The 16150-nt window shown below is 45.8% G+C and overlaps 1 pseudogene across 1 annotated transcript; it reads right to left on the minus strand.

The window, feature by feature from the left end:
* Positions 1 to 1931: 1931 nt before the first annotated feature.
* Positions 1932 to 3605, minus strand: LOC308418681 (eukaryotic translation initiation factor 2A-like; annotated as a pseudogene). Its single transcript has one exon. The product of its transcript is annotated as a eukaryotic translation initiation factor 2A-like (transcript).
* Positions 3606 to 16150: the final 12545 nt, after the last annotated feature.

A 16150-nucleotide genomic window follows, 5' to 3' on the forward strand; every position in this document is an offset into this window, starting at 1 on the left:
CCTTAAGCTTCCAATCCCCTTGTCTCTTCTTCCCACGCTGGGATTCCAGGCATGAACCACAGTGCCTGGCTCCAAGCTAGATTCTGAAACTCTGTTGTGCTCAAGAGTACAGACACCCCACCCCCAACCCCTGCCTGAGCTTTAGGTGATCACTGTCATTTTCCCGGGTTTGGATTTTGTGGGAAAAGGAGAGATTTGGTTGATTGTCACCTGCTGTAAATACCCATTTGTTTTCTAATTTCCTCACAAACCTCTTTCATTGTGTTGGGTCTGCAGCATTCTCACCAGCTGAGTGTGAGGAACTGTTCTGAGAACAGACATTTGGCTTGAGTCCTCATGTTGGATTGGGTGCTATGTGACACATATATTGGGTGCTATGTGACGTGTGTCGGATGCATGTGACATGTCTGTTGGGTGCTATGTGACTTGTCTGTTGGGTGCTTTGTGACATGTATATCGGGTGCTATGTGACATGTATATCAGATGCTATGTGACATGTCTGTCGGGTGCTATGTGACATGTATATCAGATGCTATGTGACATGTCTGTCGGGTGCTATGTGACATGTATATCAGATGCTATGTGACATGTCTGTCGGGTGCTATGTGACATGTATATCAGATGCTATGTGACAGATCTACCTGAACTTGTTTATGTGTCACTCCCAACCACTCTAAGGAGTAAATGCTGGACTCCTGAGCTACATTCCCAGCCATCTCCCACTTGAGACTTGAACGACATCCTTCAGCCCTTCCTCAGCATCCTGAGTAGCTGGGTTGACAGACTGTGTCAATAGAGCGCCAGTTGTCAACCTGTGGGTGGAAACCCCTGTGGGAGGCCCTGCATATCAGACATCTACATTATGATTCATAACAGTAGCAATGAAAATAATTTTATGGCTGGGGGTCGCCACAGCGTGAGGGCCTGCATTAGAGGGTTGTGACATTAGGAAGCTTTGAGAACCACTGCACTAGACCCAGCTCAGTCAGTTACTGACATAATCTTACAGACCTTAAATGTGAGATTCAGAGTGTTTGAGCCAGAGGCTTGTTAGCTCCACTCCGCAGTGTACACCCCAGGCCCCTTCTGTGCCCCTCCTACAGAGTTCCTGCTCCAGCCAGAGCAGGATAAACGTGAGCGAGCACCAGACCAGCTGGCTCTCCTTTTGGTAAGATTTGCCGATCCCAGCTCCCTGCTCACCAGGCCTTAGAACTTGGAGGTCAGCAGGGTGGGTGGGTCAGGCTGCAAAGCACAGGAAGTGTGGCTCGGCATTTTATCCTCCTGTGCAGGCTGGCCTGCTAGCCAAAGGATCATTTGAGTTCCTACTTCTAAATCCCAAATCTTTTCAGGACCGAGTCTAAGTCTTATTCCATGCCTATCTGCATGGAGGAAACCCTGGGCCCTGGCCTACCTAGGGTGACCTTTTTTTTTTTTTTTTTTTTTTTTTAATTCCTTATAGTCTCCATCCAAGTCTTGTGTATGTTTCCATGGAGGGAAGTTGATGAGGCCTCCAGACACCCAGGATTTATAGAAATCAGGCCATCACTGTTCTTGGCAACCTCAGTCCTGCCTTTCAGGATGGGTAGAAAAGCTGGTGGAGCAGTTTTGGTTTTTTTTTTTTTCAAATTTAAAATGTCTTTGTTTATATAGAGAATACTACTCCCACTAAAAAAACAAATGTCTGTCAATTTATTAAGCTTATCTGGAAAAAAAATCATCTCTCTTTATTACACACTGACATGATACAGAATGCAGATGTAAAAGTCGATTGAATAGATATCATTAAATAATTACACATATTCAACTTTGGATAAATGGTTAAAAATATAGACTGATGTTAACGATGGGCATAGGGCAATTCCATGAGCACCATGGGATTAATAGACTTGCTTATAGTGTTTCCTGCCAACAAATCCAATTTTTGTGAGTCTTCAAACTCCCAATTCCAAATCTTCAAGCTCTTGGAGAAGGGCTGTCTCCTTTTGGATTTTCTCTAACTGATTTTTTTCTAGCTGTTTCCCGGCTGCTGCCTGCTCTTTCAGCTGATCTATGGCCTTCAGTTTCTTCTTTAGATTCTTAATTTTTTTTGTTTACTTCAGGATCACCCGAAGCAGACTGGGTGATAGTGTTCTGTGGTGCACTCTGTGGGACAAGAGTTGGAGCCAAATCGCTTCTTGCTTTCTGCTTTGCAGCTTTTTTAGCTTCATGCTTCCTTTGATTTTTAAGAGCTGTTTTTGATAATGGCTTGTCACGTCCTAGATGTGGCTTCATATTCTGGGGAGGTTCCTCTTCATGCAGCTTGGAATTGGTGACTGGTTTGTTCCTCAAGGCTGGAGGTCTATAAACTGTTGCAACTTTAGGCTCCTCACTAGGCACTTCACTTGGAACTGCTTGCTACATTATCATTTTTGCTGGAAATATTCCATCCAAAAATGGCTGCCAAGAAACCTGCCAAAATTCTTCATTTGATGGTACATCATACTTATGCAAGAGAGAGGCAGTATAATGCCAGATCTTATACCCATTATTAACACGTAATCTAGGAGCACATGTGGTTGTCAAGATATACTCGCCATCTGGGTACCAGGCAAAATATGTAGAATCAGAAGCCACTGGCTTAGAAATAAGCTTGTAGTTTTTAACGTCCCATACTTCCATTTGTCCTCGAAGATTTCCAAACCCAGCCAGTACTAATATATGTCCATGAGGGCTATAGAAGGCTGCATTGCGAGGACCAGTCCCAAAGTCAAACACAGGATTACACTTCAGGTTAAAAACTGTTGCTTTTGCAGGCATAAAACCATAGACAGCACAAAACTCTGTAGAACTAGGATTCCAAATGACATCATAAATTGGGCCATTTTTTGGGAACTGTACCACGGCACTTTCTCCATTTGTCACAATGTAGTGCAGTGTTTGCTTTCCATAGTAGGAAGTGCCCGTCTTATCAACATCTGTACTGGCTATTACCAGCACAGCAGTAGCTTTTCTATTCCACAGCATTGTAACCTTATCAGCTTTAAAGAAGCTTTTATTGGCCAGTGCTTCCTGAGGTCCAGCAAAGTTGGGGTACTGATACAATCTAACAAATGAAGGTGCACCTTTACTTCCTGGGACATAAACTGCCACCTTATAAGGTTGGGTTCCAGGTGATAAATTAAAGTCATTAACTTTTTGCAAATGTAATTTATTTGAAATTGTGTTAAAATTGTTGTTCTCAAAGAAGTGAACTTCATTGTTAACATTCCGGGCACAAATAATTTCATCATCTGACCAGGAAGGACAATTTTGCAATTTTTTTTTCTGTATGAATGATTTCAAACATGTTCCAGTTTTCACATCATAAAGTTGTAGGTTAGGTGTCCCAGCTATGCCATCTTTAGAAGTAGTGTAAGGCTGCCACGTTGCCAGGACAGTGTTATTTGGTGAGAATTCAAGGCAAACTGCTTTTGGAAGGTTGAAGGAGTGCAGTAGTCCCTCGTTAGCGACATTGATTATATTTACTTCTCCATTGCTCCAAGCAAACAATGTCCCATCCTTACTAAAAGTGTAGACTTTGCAATTTTTTCCAGATTCTCTGTCAATAGTGGTGTGGACGGCACCATCTTGTCCCGGAAAGAGCGGTGGAGCAGTTATAACAGCACCCACCTTGTTCAGTTTGCACCCTGAGTCCTGTTGATGCTTGACTTGCTGATTCTTACTATAGCCCCATGAGGTTTGTTATAGTGGAGGAATGGAGGAAGGTTTGCAGTGTAGACGCTTTGCACAGACCTGTCAGAGATGGAGACATATCCATCCCACCCACAGGCAGAAGGGCAAGCTGAGGAGACCGGGGTAACTAGACACCGGTGAGGCGAGGAACCGGTGGCAAACGAGGTTTGGGGCAGATGCGCCAGGGTCTCCCTCTCTGTGTCCTTCCCACTTCCTGTTGGCCCGTGGTCAAGAGAATCAGATTAGGTGGTAAAACCTTGAAGCATTACCACACAGGACTCAGCACAGGGCATGAGAAACAGAGAAAGGTCAGCCTGTGGAGGCCACACATTGAGCTCCAGGTTACGAAGAAGCAGCAGGGAAGGAGCCAAGGCAATCTAGTGGTTGTCTAGAACACAGGCCTCAGTCTGGAGGAAAAACACAGTTTTTGTCTTGTCTTGTCTTGTTTTGTTGTTTTCATGTTGAAGATGTAAAGTTTTGATGGAAGACTTGCGGCCATGGCTTGACTCATCACTGGTGTTGCTTGGTATGATTAGAATAATCATCATGTGTACTGAACACACTTTAAATGCTAACCTGACAACGGCCCACCAGGAGCAAGTGTGAGGTGGGGCAGGAGGGAAGAGCCCCAAAAAGACCAATTATTAGAAACAAAGGAAGGAAGGAACCATAGCTTTTGTGTAGTTTAGTGTAGCAGTAAAAATAAAAAGATGCTATCTCATGCTAGCGCTGGCAATCTTAGGGCCACATGGCACGGTGGGTTAACTATATCTTATCAACTCCATGCTGCCTCTAAGTACTCACAGACACCGGCTTCCTTTGACCCAGGTGTGGTCCACTTTACCTGCCTCAGCTACTTCTGTCCCAGGTGATCCATGACCGCCCTAGCATGTTGTTTTCCCTTGAGCTCCAGGTTACGAAGAAGCAGCAGAGAAGCACTCATTTTCCCTTGGCATGTTCTTGTCAAGTTTTTCACACACACACACACACACACACACACACACACACACACACACACATCTCATTCCATGGGCCCCCTGCACCCTCACCTCTCACGGGCAACAGAGCTGGAACTTCTAGTTCCAGCTGCATCTCAGCCATTGCTTTCACACGCTGTCCTCCACAGTCCGGTAAAATCATGACTCAACAATCAATAACGTATCAAATAGGTTTATATGTTAAATTCTCAATCCACAATCCCTCTACACAATAAGCTTACAACAAATAAGTTAACACACAATAAGTTAACAAAGATATAAACTACCCACCTGGATAACTAAATTGATCCATAGAAACTCTTAGAAATAATCATATCTACCTAAAAATACTCAGAGCAGCACAGACAGAGATGGTTCATTTGAATCTCCCGCTTTCTCCTCCTTTTCCGCCTTACCAAAACTCTGTCTGCACCCACTCTCTACTGTCCAATCATGTATCACCTTGACATCAACCTGCAGTTTAGTGGTAATACTGCCAGATGTACCAAATACTGAATGAGGGACCCAAAGCCTGATGTTTCTAACTCTTATCCAAGTCATGTGCTTGGCCTGGGGCATGCCCCTTCCTGACACACTTCCTTTTCTCCTCCAAAATTTGTTACTGGGAATAATTTTTTGGCACAAATATGGAGTGCAATCATCTTAATTGGAGTTTTTTCATTAACATTATTTATTATAGCCTAGAGTGACTTGTACTCGCAGCACTGGAACAATGCAGGTGGTACATTTAGGAAGTCAGGGTTATTCTCGGGTAAGTAGTGAGTTCCAGACTAGACTGGGCTACATGAGACCCTGACACAAAGACATCAACAGCAAAACAAAACAAACAAACAAACAAACCCCCTTATTTCATAACAGGGCTTCAAAATACACACACATTTAAAATTTTTAAATTGGCTATTCTCTGTATTTGCATTTCAGATGTCATCCCCTTTACCCCCAGTCCCATTTCCCCTCCCTCTCTCATTGCCTCCATGAAGATGTTCCCTCTCCTAACCACCCTTTCCACCTCAGCACCTTGGCATTCCCCTACACTGGGAAAACTAGTTTTTGCAGGACCAAAGGCCTCTCCTCCCAGTGATGTCAGACAATGCCATCCTCTGCTGCATATGCACCTGGAGCCATGGGTCTCTCCATGTGAACTCATTGGTTGGACACACACACATACATTTTTATTTCAATCCACAAATACTGGAAAACTACTATATATAAAAATAGCCATACAGGTTTGGGGAGACGGCTCAGTGGTAATGTGCTTGCCTCATAAACATGAGGACCCACGTTTGATCTCTAGAATCCTCCTAAAAGTGTCAGGTGTTGGAGGTCCAGGACTGTAATCCCAGCACTGCAGAGATTGGTGGGCCCAGGGGCCTTACTGGCCAGCTGGCCTGGTGTAGAGAAAATCTCTTATTAGCATCAAAAAGCTTATGGCCAATGGTCTGAGTCAGGAAATAGAAGGCAGGACACTGCAGGAAGAGAGAGGATGCTGGGAAATAGTGAGGGGTAGGAAAGTTGAAGTAAAACAGCAGGAAGTTGAACTCAGGTCCTTGAGGAAGGGAGGAAGATGCAGAGGGAAAGTGGGTGGGGACTGAAGGAGAGGTAACTGACACGGGGATGACATAGAATGGTGTGAATGAGTTAAATAAGCTATGAGCTAGTTGTTGGATGAGCCAAGAGATCGTGACCTAGGCATTTATTAATAAATGACTAGTCTCAGAAGTGGGTTTTTTTTGGGGGGGGGGAATGAAATGGCTGGGAAGAAAATGTGAATTTATTTTTTACAGTCTGGCTTCATCAGCAATTTCCCAACTAGTGAGAGACCCTGCCTCAAAAGAAAAAATAAATAAAATAAAACTTAGAATGACAGAAGAGGTTGACTTTGGCCTATACCACCCCCCCCCCCACAAATGCACACTATACCCTCCCTCACACAAGTGCACACTATATCTTGCCTCAAATGCACACTATACCCTCCCTCACACAAATGCACACTATACCTTGCCTCAAATGCACACTATACCCTCCCTCACACAAATGCACACTATACCCTCCCCCACACAAATGCACACTATACCCTGCCTCACACAAATGCACACTATATCCTACCCCCACACACAAATGCACAGTATACCCTCCCATCCCACACACAAATGCATATTAGATCCTCCCACACTCAAATGCACACTTGCACACATACATACACCAAACATGCAAATAGACAAAAATGCAGATATATGAAGCACGTGTTCCCATCTTTCTGTATTTTCCAGCAGATTTGAAGTCCTGCTCTCTATCTGCATCTACACCCACCGTCTGTCCATCTGCCCTTCATTATTCTCATTCTTTCAGGCTATGATGATTGCTGTTGGATTCTCAGCTTCTATGACATCAGCCTTTAGCATCCGTTTATGAGCTCTTGGTTGTTCAGCCCTGACTCAGCTCACTTGGTGTCATCCCATTGTGCACATAAGCCATCCGTGTTGATTTGTGCACATAAGCCATCCGTGTTGATTCTGGGTCTTGGCTGTTATGTTCAGGGAGCACTAAACCTGAGGGCACAGATGTCTGACATTCTGTTTGCAGCTTCTTTGAATATATCCCCATTGATAGGGTTGTGGGAACACACGAAAGGTCTGTTTTCTCATGTGTGTTTTGAAGAACAGACTTGTCTTGAAACTGGTAACACATCCACACTCATGTGTGAGTAGAGGTTGTGGTCAGCTAGAGACTATGGGCAAGATGGTGGTCTATGAGATCTCATCATTTGGTGACATCACCGACATTTTAGTCCCTGAGCATGCTCTGTGATGCTTCCCAGAGATGGAATCACCTTGCAACACACCCCACAGGTGCGTCCTACACTGAAACAGTTCGTACATACACAGAGTGGAAGGCAAAATGTCATACAGGAGCCCTTGCCTTTGCCGTGTTCTGTGGACATTGAAAGTGGTCGATACTTTGTTTTCTTAAAGATGTTGTCCTACCCTCATCAGTAAACTGACTTTATAATCTATGAGTGGAAAGAGACTGAGAGATTTAAAACACCTTTGAAAATCTGGTTTCCAACTCAGCCTATCAACGTTCTCATTGATAATGTTTAGAAGAATAGATAGATGGTTATGTTCTTGTTCACCAGTAAAATTATTGGTTGTTTTTGATGCTCCATGTTTTGTTTGGATGTCAAAATGCACCAAGGGGACAGATCACACAAGAAAGATGTCGACATTACAAAAAACATCACACTTGCATTTGATTAAATATTAAGATGGTTGAATAAAAAAAATAAAAAAAAGAAAATGACTGTTCCTAGATATGGTGGAGGAGAAAGTTTACTGGAGACACGTGGGCAAACATAGCCAGAATGTCTGGGAAATCCCAGAGCAGACATAGTCTGAGCTAGATCATATGAGGAGGGAGAGGGGAAAAGGGAGAGAGGGAAACCAGGGGCAGGAGCCAGGAGGTCTAAAATAGAGAAGCAAAAGAGGCTGTTAACAAAAATGGTTGGATTCTATAGGGAAGCCCAGCCTTCTGGGCTGAAGACATTTAGGATAGGCAGTGTGGTATACCAGCCAGGAGGCCCTGTAACTGGGAGGGGCCAGGGAGAACTAGGTGGCCAGCATATGCTTTGACTGGTTAAACATGCACCTTAAGCATTTGTCCAGGTTTGAAATGTAACAGTGACCTTTCCTGAACACCTCTTCAACCTCTGATTTTGTAAGCCCTATTTTACATATTTGTATGTATCTTAACATTTCTTTAGCCTGGATGAGCTATCAGTGCCTTCAGAGAGAGAGAGCTGTAGAGGAGCCTGGTGCGTGGGGCATGGCTACTGGAAGCAGGTTAGACAGAGCACAGACACTTAGCAAAAGCACAGGCTGTCTGCAGAGGAGGCACACTGTCCGTTAGCTTCACCGAAACCCAACACCTGACCTGGGAAGATGGTTCAGGGGGCAAAGTGCTTGTCACTAAGCCCAATGACCTATGCTTGATCCACATGGTAAAAGAGAGATGAGATTCTCTCTCTCTCTCTCTCTCTCTCTCTCTCTCTCTCTCTCTCTCTCTCTCTCTCTCTCTCAGAGATTTATTTATTTATTCATTCATTACATGTGTGAGTTCACTGCAGCTGTCTTCAGACACATCAGAAGGGGGCATTGGATCCCATTACAGATGATTGTGAGCCACCATGTGGTGTTGGGAATTGAACTTAGTTCTCTGGAAGAACAGCCAGTGCTCTTAACTGCTGAGCCATCTTTCCAAAAACACTTTTAAAATATAGGGTTTTCTATGTAGCCCAGGCTAGCTTTACATTCAGTTACCTTTCAGACTGCGGTTGTGTCTGGATTTAACACACTTTCCCCTTCCCTTCCTTTCCCTTCTCTTCCCTTCCTCTTTCTTCCCCTTCCTTCCTTCCTCCCTCCCTCCCTCTTTCCCTCCCTCCCTCCCTTCCTTCCTCTTAAAACTCTCTTGGCACATATGCAGAAGTTATATAGGCAAAGCATAGACTGTATCCGTGGGGTTCAGCTATTATCAGATTAACAAGTTGTTAACCAGATTGAATATGAGTAGCTTTTCCCTATTTTCATTGTAACAGATTGCTGTAATTGTAGCTGTTGGGATTCTGTAAACCCCACCCCACTGGCAACAACCAGGTATGCTCTGCCCCAGTTACCTGACACTATAAAAGGGGCTGCTTGACCCCTCCTCTCTCTCTTGCTCCCTTTTTCTCTTGCTCTCTGGGTCTCTTGCCCTTGCTTTCCCCTCCTCTTCCCTCTCCTCTCCCCATCCCCTTCCCCCATCTCCCTCCACGTGCTCATGGCCGGCCTCTACTCCTCTCTTCTCTCTCTCTGCCCCTACTACCCCCTTAACTCCCCTCCCCATGCTTTGAATAAACTCTATTCTGTACTATACTGTCATGTAGCTGGTGTTGGGATTTGGTAAACCCCACCCCTCAATTACCTGGCAGTAGCCAGGTATGCTCCGCCCCAGTGACCTGACACTATAAAAGGGGCTGCTTGCCCCCTCCTCTCTTTTGGCCCCTCTTGCCTCCTGGCTCTCTTGCTCTCCCACCCCTATCCCTCTTCTTCCCCTTCCCTTCCCCCCTCTCCCTCCACTTGCTCATGACCGGCTTCTACTTCTCTATTCCCCCCACCCGCCTCTACCACCCTCTGAACTCTCCCATGACCTGAATAAACTCTATTCTGTACTATACTGTCATGTGGCTGGTCCCTCAGGGGGAAGGGATTCCCAATATGAACCCCCCCAGAGGCATCTCCCTTGCTCCCAGGCCTTGCTGCACCTCCATGGGCCATATGCCCCCCCCCCACTCTTTTCATCCTTCCCCTAACATTGGTGCTGAAACCCGGGATGTCATCTTTTCACAACGTTGGTGCCCCGTGACTTTTCCTTTCATTGGTGCCCCTCATGAGGACATTAGATTTCATGACCTGATATCTCTTTTTTCCCAGGCTCTAGCAGCTCCCAGGGGCTGGTGAGGATGGTGGCGATTGAGTTTCTGCAGGGACCCTGGTCCTGCTGTCAGTCCCTAGGGAAACCATGAAAGAAAGCAGGCCTCTTAGTAAGCAGCCGCCTGCCTAGCAGATCACACACGTGGTCCCCTGCCATGGAGGCAGCACAGGTACTTCCCCACCCACCGAGGGGTGGGGTGGCACACCCCCTGGCCTGAAATAGCCTTGCCCTGCAACCACAGAACCAAACCCCCTCCCTGTACGTGAGTGCCTCCAGTGCCCCAAGTGCACTTTCTCACCTGTGTGCAGTAGTGCCTGTCTCAGACATGTTTTGTTTCCCTTTATTATTTTCAATCTTATTCTGCCTGCTAGATTAAAGTTTTATTTATTCTAAGCCAGATTTCTGACTGTTGACAGCTAAGGTAACTGCAGCTTAACAACTAAAAGAAATAGATTTCCATTTTCTAACAAGTAGCTCAGATATATGGTTACCTTCTTATGTAAGCTCAGGTTCCATTAATGCTTCATGTTTCCTTTTGCTAAACTTCCTTTTCCACTACATACAATTCTTGCTCCTTCTGCTCCATAAAGGCTCATCTTAAAAATGTTTATGTTGTTAACTCATGTTGTTATCTCTTATAAACTTATAAGCTACAGGAAACCCAGTCAGATCTACCTCCAATGGACCAAATAAGACTCCACCCAGATAAGTACATCTACCTAAAGCCCACTACCTATTCTAAGGGGTGGGATTCCTCTAGATTTCAAATGTGGGTTTCAAATGTACATCTAAGAATTTTTCTTTCTTTTTATGACTATAGCTCCTGCCTCGTGGGCGCCGCTGGGATAGATAAACCACATGCTACACGGTTTCACTTTTCCTGATACCAGATCATGGCTAAGGCTCCCACACAAACATTGGCAAATTGGTAGAGATTGTCACTCCAGTTGGCAGAGAGAATCCCCGATTTCCCAAGGCCTGGCCAGACTTTGCGGGCAAAGAGGGTTAATTCTCTATAGCCACAGTTTTGAGACAGACGTTGACCATTGAGAAGGTCCGGTTGGGAGTGCCCTTCACTTTGTCCCTTCCCCCAGGTCTAGCAGCCGGTTCACTCAGCCGAAGACCAGGCCTGGCAAAGGCACTCTTTGCCAGATCCGGGATCTGGCGAAGCCACCAGGAGTCCAAGTAATGACTTTCAACCCCTGCGTCAAAACTTTCCTACCGAGTTTTATCCACTGGGATGCTGGTTTGAGATAGCTCGGTAGCCCCCTCCCTGTACCTTCTCAATGGACAACTCAATGTCTCAAAATGTGTCACCAGGCTCCCCACTGGGATGTCTCCTGGAAAATTTCGAATCTCTAACACTGACACCTCAGCTAAAGACATCTAAATTGATATACCTCTACAACAATGTCTGGACTCAGTATCCACTAGATAATGACTCAAAATGGCACCCTAGACTCATTAATTTTATGAGACCTTCACTCATACTGCCAACAATCTGATAAATTGAAAGAGGTTCCCTATGTATAGGCATTTATCAATCTTTGCTCTAACCCTTCTCTGAGTTCTTCTTGTAATCCCACCCACCTCCTTTTAGCAATAAGGCAGATGACACCACAGCTCTCCATCCAGCCCATGAGCCATCCTCTCTATGCCGCAAAATCCAAACCTCTACCTCAGCTTCTACTCATGCTACTCTAAGCTTTTCAAAACTCTCCCCTCCACGGCCAGACTCACATGTGGACATGGGCACGCTACCTGGCCGATGCCCCTTTCCTCCTTATCTTATCCTCTTCTGCATCACAATCTTACAGTTTGGCGTTCTATGCTTTACATATGATTCTTACTAATAATTTACTTCCTGAAGAAAACCAGTGAGTTTGGGAGTAGAAAAAAAATGCATGCAGACAAGAACCACCAAACAGACACTAACCTAGACCCTGAAAACCCGGAGGGTAAATGACTTCTAATGACCTGTTTCTTTTCCCAGAACTACCCTGACATAAGAGACAAGCTTAACAGCTAGAGAGGGGACCCCTAACTCCACAGGCAGAAGCTTTGGTGCTGGCCTTTAACGTGTACCATGGGAAAGGTAAAAAGGCTCACAGATAAATACCATCTGCTGGCAAAGGCTTCCCAACCAGCCCCAGCCACTGCTACACCACCAGGCCCCTGCTATGAATGTGGTCAACAGATCCTTGGACAAAAGCTTGCTCCAGCCCTCACAAGCCAAGGGGCCATGTCCTAAGTACGATCCAGAGGAACATTGGGTTGTCGATTGCCCTGTGTCATGCAGGACAGAGGGACATCACGCCCAAACAACCCTCCAGCCTTCTAGGCTTGGCTATGGACAACTGAAGAGGCCCAGGCTCCCTTGACCTGACCACTGCCATCATGAACAGGGAGCCACGGGTAGCTATCACAGTATATGAGCAGCCCATCTCCTTCCTCTTGGACACTGGGGCCACTTACTGGGTCCTGATGGAGTTTTGGGGAACCCACTTCTCCCTCCCATTTTCCTATTGGACAACTTTACCTTCCTCACCACTCGCCAGACCCCACCACTTACTTACATTTTTAGGGGTGTACCTCTTAGGCATTCCTTTTTGGTAGTGCCAACATGTCCTGTCCCCTTATTGGTAAAGAGATCTTCTAGTATCAATATAAGGAAAAGATGACGGGGCCCCAATGAAAGGAAAAGTCACTGAAAGGAAAAGTCACAGGGCACTAATGTTGTGAAAAGATGACGTCCCAGGTTTCGGCACCAATGTTAGGGGAAGAATGAAGAGAGTGGGGGGTATATGGCCCATGGAGGTATGTCAAGGCCTGGGGCAAGGGAGATGCCTCTGAGGGGGTCCATTTTGGGAATCCCTTCCCCCGAGGGACCAGCCACACAACGGTATAGTACAGAATAGAGTTTATTCAGGTCATGGGAGAGTTAAGAGGGTAGTAGAGACAGAGAGAGAGAGAGAGAGAGAGAGAGAGAGAGAGAGAGAGAGAGAGAGAGGAATAGAAAAGTAGAGGCTGGCCATGAGCATGTGGAAGGAGAGGGTGGAAGGGAAGGGGAAGAAGAGGGATGGGGGTGGGAGAGCAAGAGAGCCAGGAGGAAAGAGAGGCCAAGAGAGAGAGGAGGGGGAAGCAGCCCCTTTTATAGTGTCAGGTCATTGGGGCAGAGCATACCTGGCCACTGCCAGGTAATTGAGGGGTGGGGTTTACAGAATCCCAACAGCTGGTCTCTCAGGGGGAAGGGAGTCCCAACATGGGTACCCTAGAGACATCCCCTTACCCCCATGCCTCATCAAACCTCCGTGGAGCATATCCCCCCCCCCCTTCATCTTTTTCCTAAACTGGTGCCGAACCCTGGGACATCTCTCTTTTTTATATACACATCAGCAGCAGCCTGAAGGAACACGAAGTTACATATTTCCAATCCTGGAAGTGGCTCCCAGTCCTTGCCATGGTCCTCTGAGCTCACTCCTGCTGTCACATCTGGACTTGCTGCCTTCTGAAAGCTCTCGTGCTTACTGTGGGCCCCCTCAGTGAATCCAGACCAGTGTTCCCTTCTCAAGACCCTCGGTTGGATCTACAGAGTCCTTTCCAACCTTCAGTGCAACGTCTTTCTGGGATTTTTGCTATGAACATCGTTGGGAAACATTACTCAGCCCACACAAGGGGCCGGCAGTGGGGAGTCATTGCCAAGAGTGAAGGTATCACTGGGTACTAATCACCAATAAGAGATTGCTTTGACAATATCTACTAAACTTATCCATTTTATATCAACAATAAGCGTAATATTTACCAAAATGCAGCAGTCCAGAAGACAATTATCTGGGTATCCCCTAAGCTTCCCAGGTAACTGTTCCATCCTCAGAGTCAAACTTTCCAATATAATCAGAAATGGATACAATCCATTTCCAATATTTTGGAAGGACTTAGGAAGGGTCCCAAACCCTAACCCCATCTTAACCCCAACCTCAGCATAGAACTGGAGATGTTTACTGCAGAAAAAAATGTGGGGATGCAGATGTTAACTGTCTTCCCTCTCTGAAGGGACAACATAAAGTCAAACTGTGAGTTGGAAAGACCAGAAAGATGGTTACACACTGAAGGAAGGAGATGATGTCCACTGCATGGGTGCCATTGAAAGCCACCAAATCCTCTCTCAGTGACCAGGGACTCTGGCACATGAAGGTTTTATGGTTCCCGTGGAGTCACAACAGCTGGAAACCATGCCTAGCTCTCTTCACACTCAGTCAGGGATTCCAGCAACTCTGTCCCTGCTTGAGGAAGCCGCAGCAGATAAGGCGTTTGTAACTGTAGGAACAGGCTTTCTCACTGGCTGACAGATTTATGGAGGGGCCATTTCCTCTGTTTGTCTCCTAGGGAGCTTGTGTACTTTGGGTCTGAAAAGGCCTCCTTGCCCTGTGATCACCTCCAGATGGATTTTAAAGGAACCAGTTTCATGGAAGTTACAATTAGCAGAATTTCCACTGATTAATTTTTCCTTATTGTTTCCATAAATCTCATCTTACCATCTCAAGATAAAGGTTTATATTTGGACAGTATATGATTTCCATAAGCACCTAGACTGTGTACATCCTTTTAGTCTGAGTGAAAATGGCCGTGGTGGTTGATGCTTGTTACCCAGTCAATAATACCCTTCATCCTCGTAATCACACACTGCTTTCTGGAGAAAGTGCTTGTTCTGTTGGTTTTCTCTTTTACACAAAAGGTTTTTCTCCTGTGCTCAGGCCTCTCTCAGCTTCCACAGTCACCAGGTGTGCCTGACTCAACATAAAAGGGGCAGCTTGTCTGCTCTCCACTCTCTCACTCTTCCCCTCTTCTCTCTGTCCCTTCTCTCCCTTCCTCCTCCCCCTCCCCATTCTTTCTCCACATGTTTATGTGTTCATGGCTGGCCTCTCCTCTTCTCTCTCTCTCTCTCTCTCTCTCTCCTCTTTCTCTGCCTCTATTCCCTCAACTTCTCTCCCCATGCCCCAAATAAACTCGATTCCATATTCTTTGTATGGCTGGTACCTCAGGGGGAAGGGAATGCCTAAGCACGGGCCGGAAGAGGCACCCCTTCCACTTCACTATACCACACCTCTACTAAACACATCCCTCACTTCCTCAGAGTCAACTTTATCTCTACGCCCAAAACTGTTGTTTCTTACCTATACTACAATAGTTCCCTCTTTTAAAAAAAAGTCAAACATACATTTATCCAAGTGTTGTCATCTTGTGACATGTATTCTGGTGTCTACGTTACTGCCATTGTCAAAGTGCACTTGTCCTGAACCTGTCTGGGTGTGGCCTTGAAAGTAATGTGTGAGCTGTATTATGAGGTCAATCACATCACATTTGAAATCAGGTATGGTTTAGACTAGAGATTATCTTGAATTTATACTTCCATTGTGACCTTCTCACTGGTGCTCCTGCCTTGGGTTCTGCTCCTTCTGGGATCCCTTCTACTCATCAGCTAGGACCCTCTCATGTACCTGCTGTTGGACATAGGTCAGAAGGCATCTGTTATACCCGTGTAGACGTCCAGGCAGCAGGACATAGACCAGAGTTCAAGCTGAAGTGGAAAACACAAGTGTGAGGGTTGTTACTCAAGTCTGAATTGTTTGGATATTGGGGATGGAAGTCATCAACTGGGCAGATGCTAGAGACACAAATGGGGGAGCGCATACCCCTGAAGATTACAGAGAACCTTAACCAGAGCCATTCTGATGCATCAGTGTGGGCAAAGGCAGAAGAGTCGAGAGAGGACAGGAGAAAACTAGATACTACAAATGGATATATGCAGATCTTCCCAGGAGACCTACTAGGGACATGCGTTCCTCACAGAAGGCAAACCAGGCAAGTCAGCCTGGTTGCATTGGCAGGCATTTGTGGAACTGTTCTGACTGCTTCTATTTCCTGCCCAGGCATGAATCATCCCTTAGTCCAGCGTATCCACTGGACCATGGCTA

Source organism: Micromys minutus, assembly GCF_963924665.1.
Source record: "Micromys minutus genome assembly, chromosome: 3".
Lineage (NCBI taxonomy): Eukaryota > Metazoa > Chordata > Mammalia > Rodentia > Muridae > Micromys > Micromys minutus.